We start from the raw sequence: 14384 nt of genomic DNA, 5'->3' as shown, positions 1-14384 counted from the left end.
GGATAAAAAAATAAAATAAATCATACTTACCTCATCCGTTTAAGCGTGAAGAGCCCATCACCACCATCTTGCGATGAACGCACCATCTGAGCGGTACAATGACTGGGAACGGCACAATCGCCGTTCCCTTTAATTGCACCCGCTATTAACAAAGAAATGCACTTCATGACAAATTAATTCATCACCACGCTAATTTTTGGGAGGAAAATTCGACTAAGTTGCCGATTGAAATTTTAGAGAATTTCGTTCAACACTACACAGCATGGTAATAATACTGTATTTCCTCCATAAACAATAAGTTGTCATTAAAATATTTTAGCAGGTAAATGTAATACTACCAAGCTTTTAAATAAATAACAATTAAAAAAAAAATCTACTTTATTAAAGTAAAATGGAAACTTTAGAATAGAAGTATATCATAACGTGACACTAGAGGGCATTCATGATTCATGACATATGCCTTGGAGAGAGTCAGCCAAAAATCTACTATAGAACTATCATTCTGTAGAGCATAGCTATTAGCATTTCTTGTACACTGGTTTGTAAGGGTTAATGTAATGTAATTATCAGAAAACAGAGAAACCTTATGCTGTATTGAAATTGGCTCCTTGCATGAAATGTTAATTGGTTCTGGTACAAAACATTGTATCCTGAGACCAGGCATGAGCAAAGTTATGGAAAATTCAATTTGTCTGCTTCCCCGAATTTCACAAAGAAATTTGATTTGTGACGTGAGAAAGCGTATTCCTTTGTATGTAGTTGCGCAATGATGGGGAATAATGATCGTAACGCCCCCTCCCCATCATTGAACCCCTCAGATGCTGCGTTTATTGCCGATCGCGGCATCTGAGGCTACAATTTAAGCCTTTCAGGGGTTTATCAGGGTATTAAAGGGTATTTATTGTATTAATACATTAAAGAAGATCATAAAGTTAATGCTGATTATCCAATGGGCATTAAAACTAAAGGTTAAAGATTGTTTTTATTAAGATAATGAAATATAATATTTTTTCCTTTCTAATTGTAGTTTTTTTTTATTTCCTGTACATAATTAACAGGGCAGCCATCTTGCCTGAATTGCTGCTCTGAAATGCTTTTCAGCACATACATGAATCATAGAAAACTGTTGTCTGGAGAATACTCATTGAATAATATAGGGAGAAGTTTCTGTGATTAATCTCTGACCTGTGCGGAAGTCACTATGCATAGAGGAGCACCATCACTTATTGTCTTTGGTGATCCCTATTGTCAGGACCAGGGACTTAGATTCAGGATGAGAGCCTGCAGGGTCACGCTGGACCTCCATCTGTTAGCACTCCATCATCCGAAATGATTCAATTTTAGCTGCCCCCACTCGTCATATCAGGCAGACTAGACACCCAGCATTAAATAACAGATAAGTACTCCCTACAACTGCTAGCATTCACAGGGTTAATAAATCAATATAGGTAACGCTTCTTCTAAGGTCGTGTAATCATTAGAACACAAGAAGGCTGTTATTAACCCATAAGATACCAGCGTCGTACATGTACGGGGCTGGAAAGTGGGTCTGAAATCCCAGCACCGTACATGTACGGCGGGCTGATCGGGCAGGTGCAGGTGCTGTGCCAGCCCGATCAGCAGCAGGGGTCCAGCAGTCACTGATAGCCGGACCCCTGCTGTATGTATATTGTAAAATTGTAAAAAATAGGGTCTATAAAAATATCACAGTTGAACACCGTCAAAATTTTTTAATAAAAACTGTGCGAAAAAATAAATAAATTATGTCACCTTTGCCATCACTAAAAGTGCAACACCAAGCGATAAAAAAGGCGTATGCTCCCCAAAATAATCCCAATCTAACAGTTACCTCATCCCACAAAAAATGAGCCCCTACCTAAGACAATAACCCAAAAAAATTAATAAACTATGGCTCTCAGACTATGAAGACACTAAAACATGATTTTTTTCGTTTAAAAAATTCTTTTATTGTGTTAAATGTAAAAAAATATTTTAAAGTTGACATATTAGGCATCACTGCATCTGTAACAACCTGCTCTATAAAAATACTACATGACCTAACACCTCAAGTGAACACTGTAAAAATTATTAAATTAAAACGGTGTCAAAAAAGCACCTTACATCCCAAAAAGTTTAATAGCAAGCGATCAAAAAGTCATATGCACCCCAAAATAGTGCCAATCTAACCATCATCTCATCCTGCAAAAATGATAGCTTACCTAAGACAATCACCCCAAAAAATAAAAAAAATATATGGCTCTTAAAATATGGAGACACCAAAACATGATTTTTTTTTGTTTCAAAAATAATATTATTGTGTAAAGCTTAAATAAATATATTGGGTATTGCCACGTCTGTAACAACCTGCTCTATAAAAGAATCTCATGACCTAACCCCTCAGGTAAACACTGTAAAAAAATAAAATAAAAACTGTCAAAAAGCCATTTTTTGTCACCTTACATCACAAAAAGTGTAATAGCGAGCAATCAAAAAGTCATACACACCCTAAAATAGTAGCAATCAAACTGTCATCTCATGCCGGCAAAAATGCGCCCCTACATAAGACAGTTGCCCAAAAAAAAAAAGAAGAAAATATGGCTTTCAGAATGAGACACTAAAAAATGCTTTATTATGTCAAAATGTAAGGGGAACATGGACGAGTTTATGACCCAGTCCTGGAATGTAAAAGGAGGGGTTGCATACTCCTAACAATAATTTTGATATCTGGATACCTCTATCACCACACCTATGTTATCTGCCTCCAGCTTTATGATAGAGATACTTATTTTAACAGACCAGATCAATAGTGGTCCAGAGGCTGAAATGGTTTGGCTCTGCTTTGAATTGCATTGTTTCAATTATAGGTAGGGACGGACTGGCCATAGACCCAACAGGGAGATTTGGTGGGCCAAAGGCCAAGGAGGCCAGCCAAGCCCTCCTCACTGCTTTTGTGATGGCCAGATGTCTTTGATTTTATCAATGTCCTAAGGACAGTGATTTAGTTGAATACTGCGGTTTGGCATTGCAGCCCATAGGCTGTTCACCCTTATAGGCCACAGGCCTCTACATGAGGCAGTGTACAAATGGTGCAGGGACACAACCATCTCAGACCCCAGGCGGGAAAAGGCCTGTGGGCTACAGTAGAGTTGATGACTTAGAATGGCACTCAGGTATTTTTTTATTTATTTTTTCCTTGTCAACCGGGGGGTGGGGGGGCATACTACTGGGGCTCTAGAGGGGTCTTAACTATGGTAAGTCTAGTCAGTATGCAGAAGGTAGGACTGGCTAGGTGCTAAGGCATCTCACCTCTTAAGCCCTCCTCTCCATATCTTATTAATTAGAGACAATTGGAGAGGGAGGAGGTCAGAACATGGCAGCTATTCATTCCACAAAGGGACAGTTTTTGGGGCAGTATGTTGTGCTGCACTGTGGTATTTTGTTCTGCTGAGAAGGTATTTTGTGCTGCACTAAGATATTGCTGACCCAGTCTACTTGTGGTGGGCCCAAATGCTTGTGTTGGCCCTGCCTGCTTGTGTCACTTTAAGTATCCAGTCCACCCCTAATGATAAGTTATAGCTCTATTATAATACTGGATCCACCATTGACAATAAGTGATGGTCCTTCTCCCTGTATAGTGACCAGCGATGAGCGGCAGGAGCAATATTTGAATTTGCAATATTTTGCAAATATTTGGGTGAATATTCATCATATATTCACGAATTCGAGAATTCGTGATCTCCAGTCACTACTTTCTTGATTGTGAAAATCGGCAATCGAAAAATTTGCGCTTAAAATAAATTTGCAATACGAAATTTCACTATCAACACTACTCTTAAAGTCAAAGATATTGCAGCCTTCTCATTGGCCCACAAGCAAGAAGCAGTGAGGGATCATGGGTACTGATGAAAAAAAATCTGGACTATTTGCGATTATGAAAGTATAGCACTATATTCTAGATATTCGCAAATTCTCAAAGTGCCAATATTCGCGATAAAAATTCGCGATCAGCACTTAGTGACATCTGTACAGATGACAGAGCAAGCACACAAAATAAATGTCAGTGAGTCTGCCTTTTCTCATGATCCATGTAGATGCCATAAAGTGTATCTCTGAATGCTGTCAACAAGGCAGAGCCGCAGCTCAGACAAGAGTGACTGCCTACTTAATCATGAACAGAAAATAAAATTTTAAAAAATGTACAGCTATGGCTGAATATAGAAAGCAGTCTTAATGCACATTTGATGATCTGCACTGCTTTCTCTAATCTGCTTACATTTATTTGTACAAACTTTAAAATAATGTAATTCCAATGATTCCCCCAGCTACATGTATATGCTCCAAGAGTCCCTCTGCTCTCTGCCTATCCATTTTTGATTGGCTTAAGCAGGGGCAAACAGAATTGAAAGGTTAAAGTGCACAGATGAGCACTTCCACCCCTTCCTTTTAGCTATCATCTTCACTCCCAGACCCCCACTGATCAAAACATCTGATGTGTCTCTATGATATGTCTGAAGTTTATTGAAAGAATAGGTACCCTGTAATTGTAATCCTGACTGTAATGATAATAAGGTGACTGCTTAGAAGTGATCTTTACAGATTAGGAAGTATCAGCCTACAGAATTATGAGGCTTAGTGGCCAGGGTGAAAACTGCAACATGAAAATAATTTTAGAAAATATACTGTAGATGGTAATAGTCTCACTTCTACCCAACTTGCAGGCAAGATCTGTCCCTGGTGACAGAGAGAAGATGGCTCACAGGAAATTGGTGTGTGTCAGAGATATGAACTCCTGAACCTGATAGAAGTACCGCTTCTACACAGTTTCCAAAGAGCAGAGAATCTCCTGTTTGTCTTTTAATCTGATCTCTACCTCCTTAGCATCTTTCTGAGCTTCCTAGAAGAAAACAAACATAGTGGGAAGTAACAAAAGTGAGGTTACTGCATACAGTACTTACAGATTCAACAGAAGAGAGACACCCACTGCTCCTGAGTGAAATGCATCTAGCTGTGCAGCTAAAACTGGGAATAATATGGCTTAACCACCTCAGCTCCCCTAGTTTAAACCCCCTTAATGACCAGACCACTTTTCACAATTCTGCACTACACTATTTTCACGGTTTATTGCTCGGTCATACAACTTACCACCCAAATGAATTTTACCTCATTTTCTTCTCACTAATAGAGCTTTCATTTGGTGGTATTTCATTGCTGCTGACATTTTAACTTTTTTTTATATTAATCAAATTTACCGAAATTTCATTTTTCACTTTCGATTGTAACATTTTTCAATTATAACTACATTTCTATATAAATTTTTCTCTAAATTTATTGTTCTACATGTCTTTAATAAAAAAAAAATGCAATAAGTGTATATTTATTGGTTTGGGTAAAAGTTATAGCGTTTACAAACTATGGTGCAAAAATTAGAATTTCCGCATTTTGAAGCAGCTCTGACTTTCTGAGCACCTGTCATGTTTCCTGAGGTTCTACAATGCCCAGACAGTAGAAACACCCCACATTTCGGAAAGTAGACACCCTAAGGTATTTGCTGATGGGCATAGTGAATTCATGGAAGTTTTTATTTTTTCTCACAAGTTAGCGTTTTTTATTTATTTTTTATTACAAAGTCTCATATTCCACTAACTTGTGACATTTGGATTCCGTGAGGGGTATGGTGAGTTCATGTGAGATTTTATTTTTTGTCACAAGTTAGTGGAATATGAGGCTTTGTAAGAAAAAAAAGAAAAAAATCAATTTCCGCTAACTTGTGCCCCAAAAAAATATTTCTTCTATGAACTCGCCATGCCCCTCAAAAGTGATCTTTTTATAGCGCCACAGCGATTTTACGGTGTTTTTGCAGTGATCAGTTCTGTCACTGCGGTGGGGTGGACTGAACGCAAGTGTGCGCACAAGATCAGGCCTGATCGGGCGAACACTGCGTTTTTTTTTTAGAGCCTATAGAACATGTTGGACAAGAAAAGGCATTTTCTATATAGTGCTGGCAATGTGCGGATCCTCAAAATGCGGAAAGCACATTGCCGGTGTCCGTGTTTTGCTGTAATGACCGGCAACACACACAGGGAGGAACACAGGGAAAGCCCTGCACAAGGGAGAGGGAAAGGTGGTGACCCCTAACTCACCTTGCAGCTGGTACCTGCCTGCCCTGTCGTCCCTAGACGGGTTCCTCACCCGTGCGGCGATCACGTGCCTAAACCCTGGCTTTCCCTGAAATGAGCCCTAGATAATGAACGGGCCGGTGGGATCGCTAGTCCTCACCACTGCACTAAGAGGGAAACACCAGGGAGAGGACAGACAAACACAGACAAACACAAACACCCAGGTGGACGGCAACAATTGTCCACAAAGGTCCAACAGGGATCCGGAGGGTAGCGTTCTAAGGCAACACTCAGAGAACGCAGCAACACAGCTCCAGTGGGTCAGAATAGATGTCCAGGCAGGAAGCTCTATATCTGGCAACCAGAGAAGTGTGAGAGGGGAATATAAGGAGGATTGGGAGTGCTGGACAAGGAACAGCTGAGAGAAGGAGCTACGGATCCCTGAGTGAGCCAAAAAGGTTTGTAAAGCAAACCCAGAAAGCTACAATAAGGAAACTTCCCTATCTGACATAGAGCGTGCAGCCAACCGCTGCGACCTCCTGACCCCGGGTACAACGGAGTCAGGCGTGGCTCTTGACACCCTCGTGACAGTACCCCCCTCTCTACGAGGGGCCTCCGGACACTCAGGACCAGGTCTCTCAGGATGAGAGGCATGAAAAATCCGGACTAGCCTGTCGGCGTTTACCTCAGACGCAGAACCCACATTCTTTCCTCGGGACCGTAACCTCTCCAGTGCACCAGATATTGGAGAGAGCGGCGGACCCGACGAGAATTAACAATTTTGGATATCTGAAATTCCAAACTACCATCCACGACAACAGGAGGGGGTGGCAGCGGTGACGGTTCTAGAGGTGGAACATATTTTTTGAGTAACGACTTATGAAAGACATTATGGATTTTAAAAGTCTGAGGTAACTCCAGGCGAAAAGCCACGGGGTTGATGATGGCTACAATCTTGTAAGGACCAATAAACCTAGGACCCAGTTTCCAAGAGGGAACCTTCAACTTGATATTCCTTGTAGACAGCCACACATAGTCATTCACTCCTAGGTCCGGACCTGGCGACCGTCTCTTATCAGCCATGCATTTGTATTTACCTCCCATATTTTTCAAGTTAGCTTGCACCTTCTGCCATACTGATGAAAGAGATGACGAAAACCGTTCCTCTTCGGGAACCCCAGAAGACCCCCCCTCTTTGAAAGTACAGAATTGGGGATGAAAACCATATGCACCAAGAAAAGGTGACTTGCCAGTGGATTCCTGACGGCGATTATTTATGGCAAACTCAGCTAACGGTAAATATGACGACCACAACTCTTGGTTTTCAGACACAAAACATCTTAGATATGTCTCCAGGTTTTGGTTGGTACGCTCAGTCTGTCCATTCGACTGAGGATGGAAAGCTGAGGAAAAGGACAAGTGAACCCCTAAACGGGAACAAAAAGCTTTCCAAAATTTAGAAATAAACTGGGTTCCCCGGTCCGAAACAACATCGGAGGGGACCCCGTGAAGCTTCACGATCTCACTGACGAATACCTGAGCAAGAGTTTTAGCATTAGGTAGTGCGGGTAACGCAATAAAGTGTGCCATTTTGCTAAACCTGTCCACTACTACCAAAATCACTGTTTTACCCGCAGACAAAGGTAAGTCAGTGATAAAATCCATAGACAGATGTGTCCATGGTCTATTGGGAATGACGAGTGGTAATAGAGACCCTGCAGGACGTGTATGTGAAACTTTTGCGCGCGCACAGGTAGAACAAGAAGACACAAAATCCAATACATCCTGACGCAACCTTGGCCACCAAAAACGACGAGACAATAGCTCTAAGGTTGCTTTACTACCCGGGTGCCCAGCAAGTGCCGAATTATGATGTTCCTTTAATAATTCGAGACGTAGGTTCAACGGTACAAACAACTTCTCTGAAGGGCAAGAGACCGGGGCGTCCCCCTGGGCCTCTAACACCTTCCCCTCCAAGGCAGAGTGTACCGCAGAGACAACTACTCCTCTTTGTAGAATGGGTACCGGATCACTCACATTACCCCCTCCAGGGAAACAACGAGATAGTGCATCAGCCTTGGTATTCTTTACCCCAGGACGATAGGTAATCACAAAGTTAAACCTGGTAAAAAATAGCGACCACCTAGCCTGTCTAGGGGTGAGACGCTTAGCTGATTCGAGGTACAGCAGATTTTTGTGGTCCGTAAACACAGTGACGGGGTGGACTGCCCCCTCTAAAAAGTGACGCCACTCCTCAAACGCAAGTTTAATAGCTAACAGTTCCCTATTGCCAATATCGTAGTTCTGTTCCGCTGCAGATAGTTTTTTAGAAAAGAAAGCACAAGGACGCCATTTGCCAGGAGACGGACCCTGAGACAGCACAGCCCCCACTCCCACCTCTGATGCATCGACTTCAACAATAAAAGGCTGAGAGACATCAGGTTGGACTAGTACAGGTGCTGAGGTAAACCTCTCTTTTAGAGAGGAAAAAGCAACTTTAGCGGCGTCAGACCATTTAGAAAAATCAGTCCCCTTCCTAGTCATGTCAGTAAGGGGTTTTACAATCACCGAATAATTTTTAATGAATTTCCTATAGAAATTCGCAAAGCCCAAAAACCGTTGTAGTGCTTTGAGGTTCTCAGGAAGATCCCAATCCAAAATTGCCTGGACCTTCCTAGGATCCATACGGAAACCTGACGCAGATAAATAATAACCTAGGAATTGTATCTCCTGAACGGCAAAAACACATTTTTCAATTTTAGCATATAATTCATTCGTCCGTAGGACCTGTAGTACTTGTCTGACATGCTCCTCATGTGTTTTCAGATCAGACGAATAAATTAAGATATCATCTAGGTATATTACCACAAACCTGCCGATTAGATGACTAAAAATGTCATTAACGAAATGTTGAAAGACGGCAGGAGCATTGGTCAGGCCGAAAGGCATAACTAGATTTTCATAATGCCCCTCAGGGGTGTTAAAAGCTGTCTTCCACTCATCCCCCTCCTTGATACGAATCAGATTGTAGGCCCCCCTAAGATCGAGTTTGGAGAACCACCTAGCACCCGCAATCTGGTTAAACAGGTCAGGAATGAGAGGAAGAGGGTATGGGTCTCGGATGGTTATCCGATTTAATTCACGAAAATCTAGGCAAGGACGCAGGCCCCCATCTTTCTTTTTAACAAAGAAAAACCCTGCAGCCACGGGTGAAGAAGAGGGTCTGATGTGTCCCTTAGCCAAACTCTCGGAGATATAATCCTTCATGGCTTGTCTCTCTGGACCTGAAAGATTATATAACCTGGTCTTGGGTAATTTTGCGCCGGGAATGAGGTTAACCGGGCAATCATAAGGACGATGAGGTGGTAACTTCTGACAACCCTTTTCAGAAAAAACGTCCTCAAAGTCCGAAACAAATGTAGGTAGGGTAGTTATGGAGGCGACTAAGCAATTGCTATTTAAGCAATTTTCTCTGCACGGCTCACTCCACTCCAATATCTCCCTGGCCTGCCAATCCACCACTGGATTGTGCGCTACCAACCAGGGTAGGCCCAGCACCACCGGAGTGGGAAGCCCCTCCAGAACATAACATGAAAGCATCTCGTTATGGTGGTCCCCTACCCGAAGGTGTAAATTATGAACGATGTGGGTGAGGTTTCTCTGAGACAGAGGAGCAGAATCTATAGCAAATATGGGAATAGGTCTCTGTAACGTACAGAGAGACAAACCCATAGTGCGGGCAAAATGGGCATCTATCAAATTTACCCCTGCTCCACTGTCTAGAAAGAAAGAAACAGTCTCTGTCTTATCACCAAAAACAATAACCGCTGGCAACAAAAATTGCGATGTACGTATGGAGGAAACGTATACCCCCCGGCTGACATCCTCCACACAGCCTGGGGTTAGTAGTTTTCCGATGGTTTTTTGGTTTCTGAGGAAAGAAGGACAGACGTTAATGAAATGACCCCTCTCCCCACAAAAAAAACAACCCCCACGCCTACGGCGAACCTCAGGAGGACGGACCTGACGAGTAGTTCCTCCTAGCTGCATAGGCTCGTCTATGTCCGTACAGACTAACTGCTGCTTGGGAGGGGTTATCAATGGCTCCGGTTTTTTCAACCTGTCCCTAAGGCGTCTATCTATACGGATAGAAAGGGACATAACTGCATCAAGGGAAAAGGGGGTCTCATACAGCGCAAGCGCATCCTTAACCCTTTCGGATAACCCAGAGCAGAACTGACTCCTGAGAGCCGGGTCGTTCCATTGGGTATCCGTAGCCCACCTACGGAAGTCAGAGCAATACTCCTCTACCGGCCGCTCTCCTTGTAGGAGTCTCCGTAATTTTGATTCAGCCAGTGCGACTCGGTCAGGGTCGTCATATATGAGACCCAAGGCCTCGAAAAACTCATCCACTGACCGAAGAGCCTGGGAATCAGTAGGTAAAGAGAACGCCCAGGACTGCGGGTCCCCCTGCAGCAGGGAAATAACAACACCCACCCGCTGTTCTTCATTACCAGAGGAGTAAGGACGCAGTTTAAAGTATAGTTTACAGGCCTCACGGAACGTCAAAAACTTGTCCCTTCCCCCAGAAAATCTGTCAGGGAGAGGGACCTTGGGTTCCGCAACAACCTGGTTACCAGTAGCAACCGCTGGGCTTGCGGTCAGTTGTAATTGCTGCTGTTGCTGGAGGACCGACGCCTTCAATCCTGCCACCTCCAAAGACAGGCCATGAAATTGTTCGGACAGAGCAGCAATTGGATCCATACTGGATTCTAAGTAAAAAAAAATTTTTTTTTTAATTTTTTTACCTACACAAAAATAAGGGCCAGATATAATTTAATGACCGGCAACACACACAGGGAGGAACACAGGGAAAGCCCTGCACAAGGGAGAGGGAAAGGTGGTGACCCCTAACTCACCTTGCAGCTGGTACCTGCCTGCCCTGTCGTCCCTAGACGGGTTCCTCACCCGTGCGGCGATCACGTGCCTAAACCCTGGCTTTCCCTGAAATGAGCCCTAGATAATGAACGGGCCGGTGGGATCGCTAGTCCTCACCACTGCACTAAGAGGGAAACACCAGGGAGAGGACAGACAAACACAGACAAACACAAACACCCAGGTGGACGGCAACAATTGTCCACAAAGGTCCAACAGGGATCCGGAGGGTAGCGTTCTAAGGCAACACTCAGAGAACGCAGCAACACAGCTCCAGTGGGTCAGAATAGATGTCCAGGCAGGAAGCTCTATATCTGGCAACCAGAGAAGTGTGAGAGGGGAATATAAGGAGGATTGGGAGTGCTGGACAAGGAACAGCTGAGAGAAGGAGCTACGGATCCCTGAGTGAGCCAAAAAGGTTTGTAAAGCAAACCCAGAAAGCTACAATAAGGAAACTTCCCTATCTGACATAGAGCGTGCAGCCAACCGCTGCGACCTCCTGACCCCGGGTACAACGGAGTCAGGCGTGGCTCTTGACACCCTCGTGACATTTGCAGATCCGCGGTGTCCGTGTTTTGCGGATCCTCAAAACACATACAGACATCTGAATGGAGCCTTACAGGGGGATGATCAATGACAGGGGGTGATCAGGGAATCTATATGGGGTGATCACCCCCCTGTCATTGATCACCCCTCTGTAAGGCTCCATTAAGACATCCGTATGTGTTTTGCGGATCCGCGAATCCGCAAAACACATACAGACGTCTGAATGGAGCCTTACAGGGGGGTGATCAATAACAGGGGGGTGATCAGGGAGTCTATATGGGGTGATCAAGGGTTAATAAGGGATTAATAAGTGACAGGGGGGTGGGGGGTGTAGTGTAGTGGTGTTTAGTGCTACTTACAGAGCTACCTGTGTGCTCTGGTGGTCTATCCAAGCAAAAGGGACCACCAGAGGACCAGGTAGCAGGTATATCAGACGCTGTTAACAAAACAGGGGTTAAAAAAAACCACATCTACAGCCTGCCAGCGAATGATCGCCGCTGGCAGGCTGTAGATGCACTCGTTTACCTGCCGTTTCCTGTGAACGTGCGCTCCTGTGTGCGCGTGTTCACAGGAAATCTCGCGTCTCGCGAAATGGCACGTCGAAGAGGAACAAACCGTCCGCCTCCGGACCGCAATCCTGTGTTAGGCGGTCCGGAGGCGGTTAAAGAGACCTTAGGGAATACCAGTATCTTCAAAGTTATGACTGTACAAAGAAGCACAGTCATTATAAAAAACATAAAAAAAAAAAACTCAGGTACACTTAAAAAAATAGATAATTTTTATGGCAATACAGTCCCTCTTAGCAAGCTATATACTAATTAGGCCTTGTTCAGAAAGCTGTAATGCTGCTTCATTTTACACTTTATGACCGCAAGATCGTGTATTCTTTTAGTTTGGGTAGAGCTACTGTCAGGCCAGGATTTGTGGCAGTATTATGACCTTTGGAGAGACTACTTTTTACATTTTACAATATCCCCAAACAGCCTTTACACCTCAGATTCAATACAGAATGTTGTTTGTCCTATCACAATAATCTCCATTGTTATTGCAGCTCTTCTGATGCCTAGCGGAGACTGCAGCTATTAGGGTATGAAAGCTGGAATTGTTGACAGCTGGAGGGGCACAGGTTGCAAACCATTGCTTGGTAATAAGAGCAAACTTACAGCTGTTTTTGGCTTGTGAGTTTAAAGGCTAGTTATGCCTTTGCAACCATTTTTTTATTTCTCCAATGTATATAATTAGGGATGAGCAAATCGAAGTTGACGAAGTTGATCTCAATTGATCCCAATTTCAGGAAAAATTCATCAGAATTTCCTCACACTTCTTGGTAACGAATCACATTTTATCCTAAAATGGCTGCTGCACGTGTGAGGACATGAAGTAAGGAACTCTGGGAAGGCGGGATCACCCATAATGCCATGCATGCAGCCAATCAGCAGCCAGCCAGCCCTGTGATGTCACAGCCCTATAAATAGCCTCAGCCATCTTGGATTCTGCCATTTTCCTGTGTACTTAGTGCAGAGAGAGACGTCAGCAGGCGCTAGGGACAGTGATAGAAAAAACTTCATTGTGCTAAAAAAATGATTTACAAGTTCAGGGAACGATTATTTAAGGTGTAGGGAAAGGATAGGGAGGAATAATTCCACAGCATTTATGTTCAGAAGGGGTGTTTACAGCCTGGGTAATAGGAACAATCCTATTACACCTTGCTGCACTGACTGCGGATCCAAATTGCCATTATACAGTTCTGTAATTTCAGCAAACGGTTCCTGTTATTGGGGTGCAAGTGCTGTTTGATACAGGCATTAACGGGTTTTATTACAAGGAAATATTTATATGTCTTATTTGCCCTTGTGCAGTGCAGTTATATGTTCTAAAGCATTTTAGGCTTGTATTAGTGGGAAAAAAGGGCTTATTAGCTGTTGTGTGGTGAAGTGCTAAAATTACAGCCCTTTTTGTTGTGTATTAGTGGCAAAAGTAAAATATATTTGCCGTTCAGTGGTACAGTTATATGTTCTAAAGCCTTCTGTCATGTATAAGTGGAAAAAAATAAGGCCCTATTTTCCGTTCAGCGTTGCAGTTATATGTTTTAAAGCCCTTTTTGTCGTGTAATAGTGGCAAAATAAAAATAAATTTGCGCCGTTCAGCGCTGCAATTATATGTTCTAAAGCCTTTTGTGGAGTGTATTAGTGGCACAAAAAAAGTATTTGCCGTTGTGTGGTGAAGTGAGAAAATTACAGACTTTTTTGAGGTGTTTTAAATTCCTTTTTATTTATTTGATCTAACAGTATGTCAGACAGAGAAGTGCCAGGCCCTGCACAGGGGAGTGGCAGAGGCCTAAATGTTTCTTGCGCAGTCAGAGGTCGCAGCAGAGTAAGGGCAGCAGTTCTATGTTCTAAAGCCCTTTTTTGCATGTATTAGTGGCACATAAAAAGTATTTGCCGTTGTGTGGTGAAGTGAGAAAATTACAGACCTTTTTGGGGTGTTTTAAATTCCATTTTATTTATTTATCTGATCTAACAGTATGTCAGACAAACAAGTGCCAGGCCCTGCACAGGTGAGTGGCAGAGGCCTAAATGTTTCTTGCACGCAACAGCGTAAGGGCAGCAGGAGTCGCAGCGAGAGGCCAAGAGCTCCCGGTGTCATCTAGCGGTCGTGTCTTGACCCAGCGGTTCTTGAATGGTTGACTCGGTCATCTCTGTTTTGGATCGACTCCTGTTTTTTTTGCATTAGCAATACTGATGGATTACTGACCAAATGCTGACCGAGTCAAGGCAGATACTTAAC

The 14384-nt window shown here is 43.3% G+C and overlaps 1 protein-coding gene across 1 annotated transcript in view; it reads left to right on the top strand.

Annotated features, from left to right (window-relative positions):
• The window catches only part of CDH23 (cadherin related 23), a 1302172-nt gene that overhangs the window by 994910 nt on the left and 292878 nt on the right, over positions 1 to 14384 (top strand).

Source organism: Bufo gargarizans, chromosome 6 (assembly GCF_014858855.1).
Source record: "Bufo gargarizans isolate SCDJY-AF-19 chromosome 6, ASM1485885v1, whole genome shotgun sequence".
Classification (NCBI taxonomy): Eukaryota; Metazoa; Chordata; class Amphibia; order Anura; family Bufonidae; genus Bufo; species Bufo gargarizans.
The sequence above is the reverse complement of the archived record's forward strand: the minus strand, read 5'-3'. Positions and strand labels throughout refer to the sequence as shown.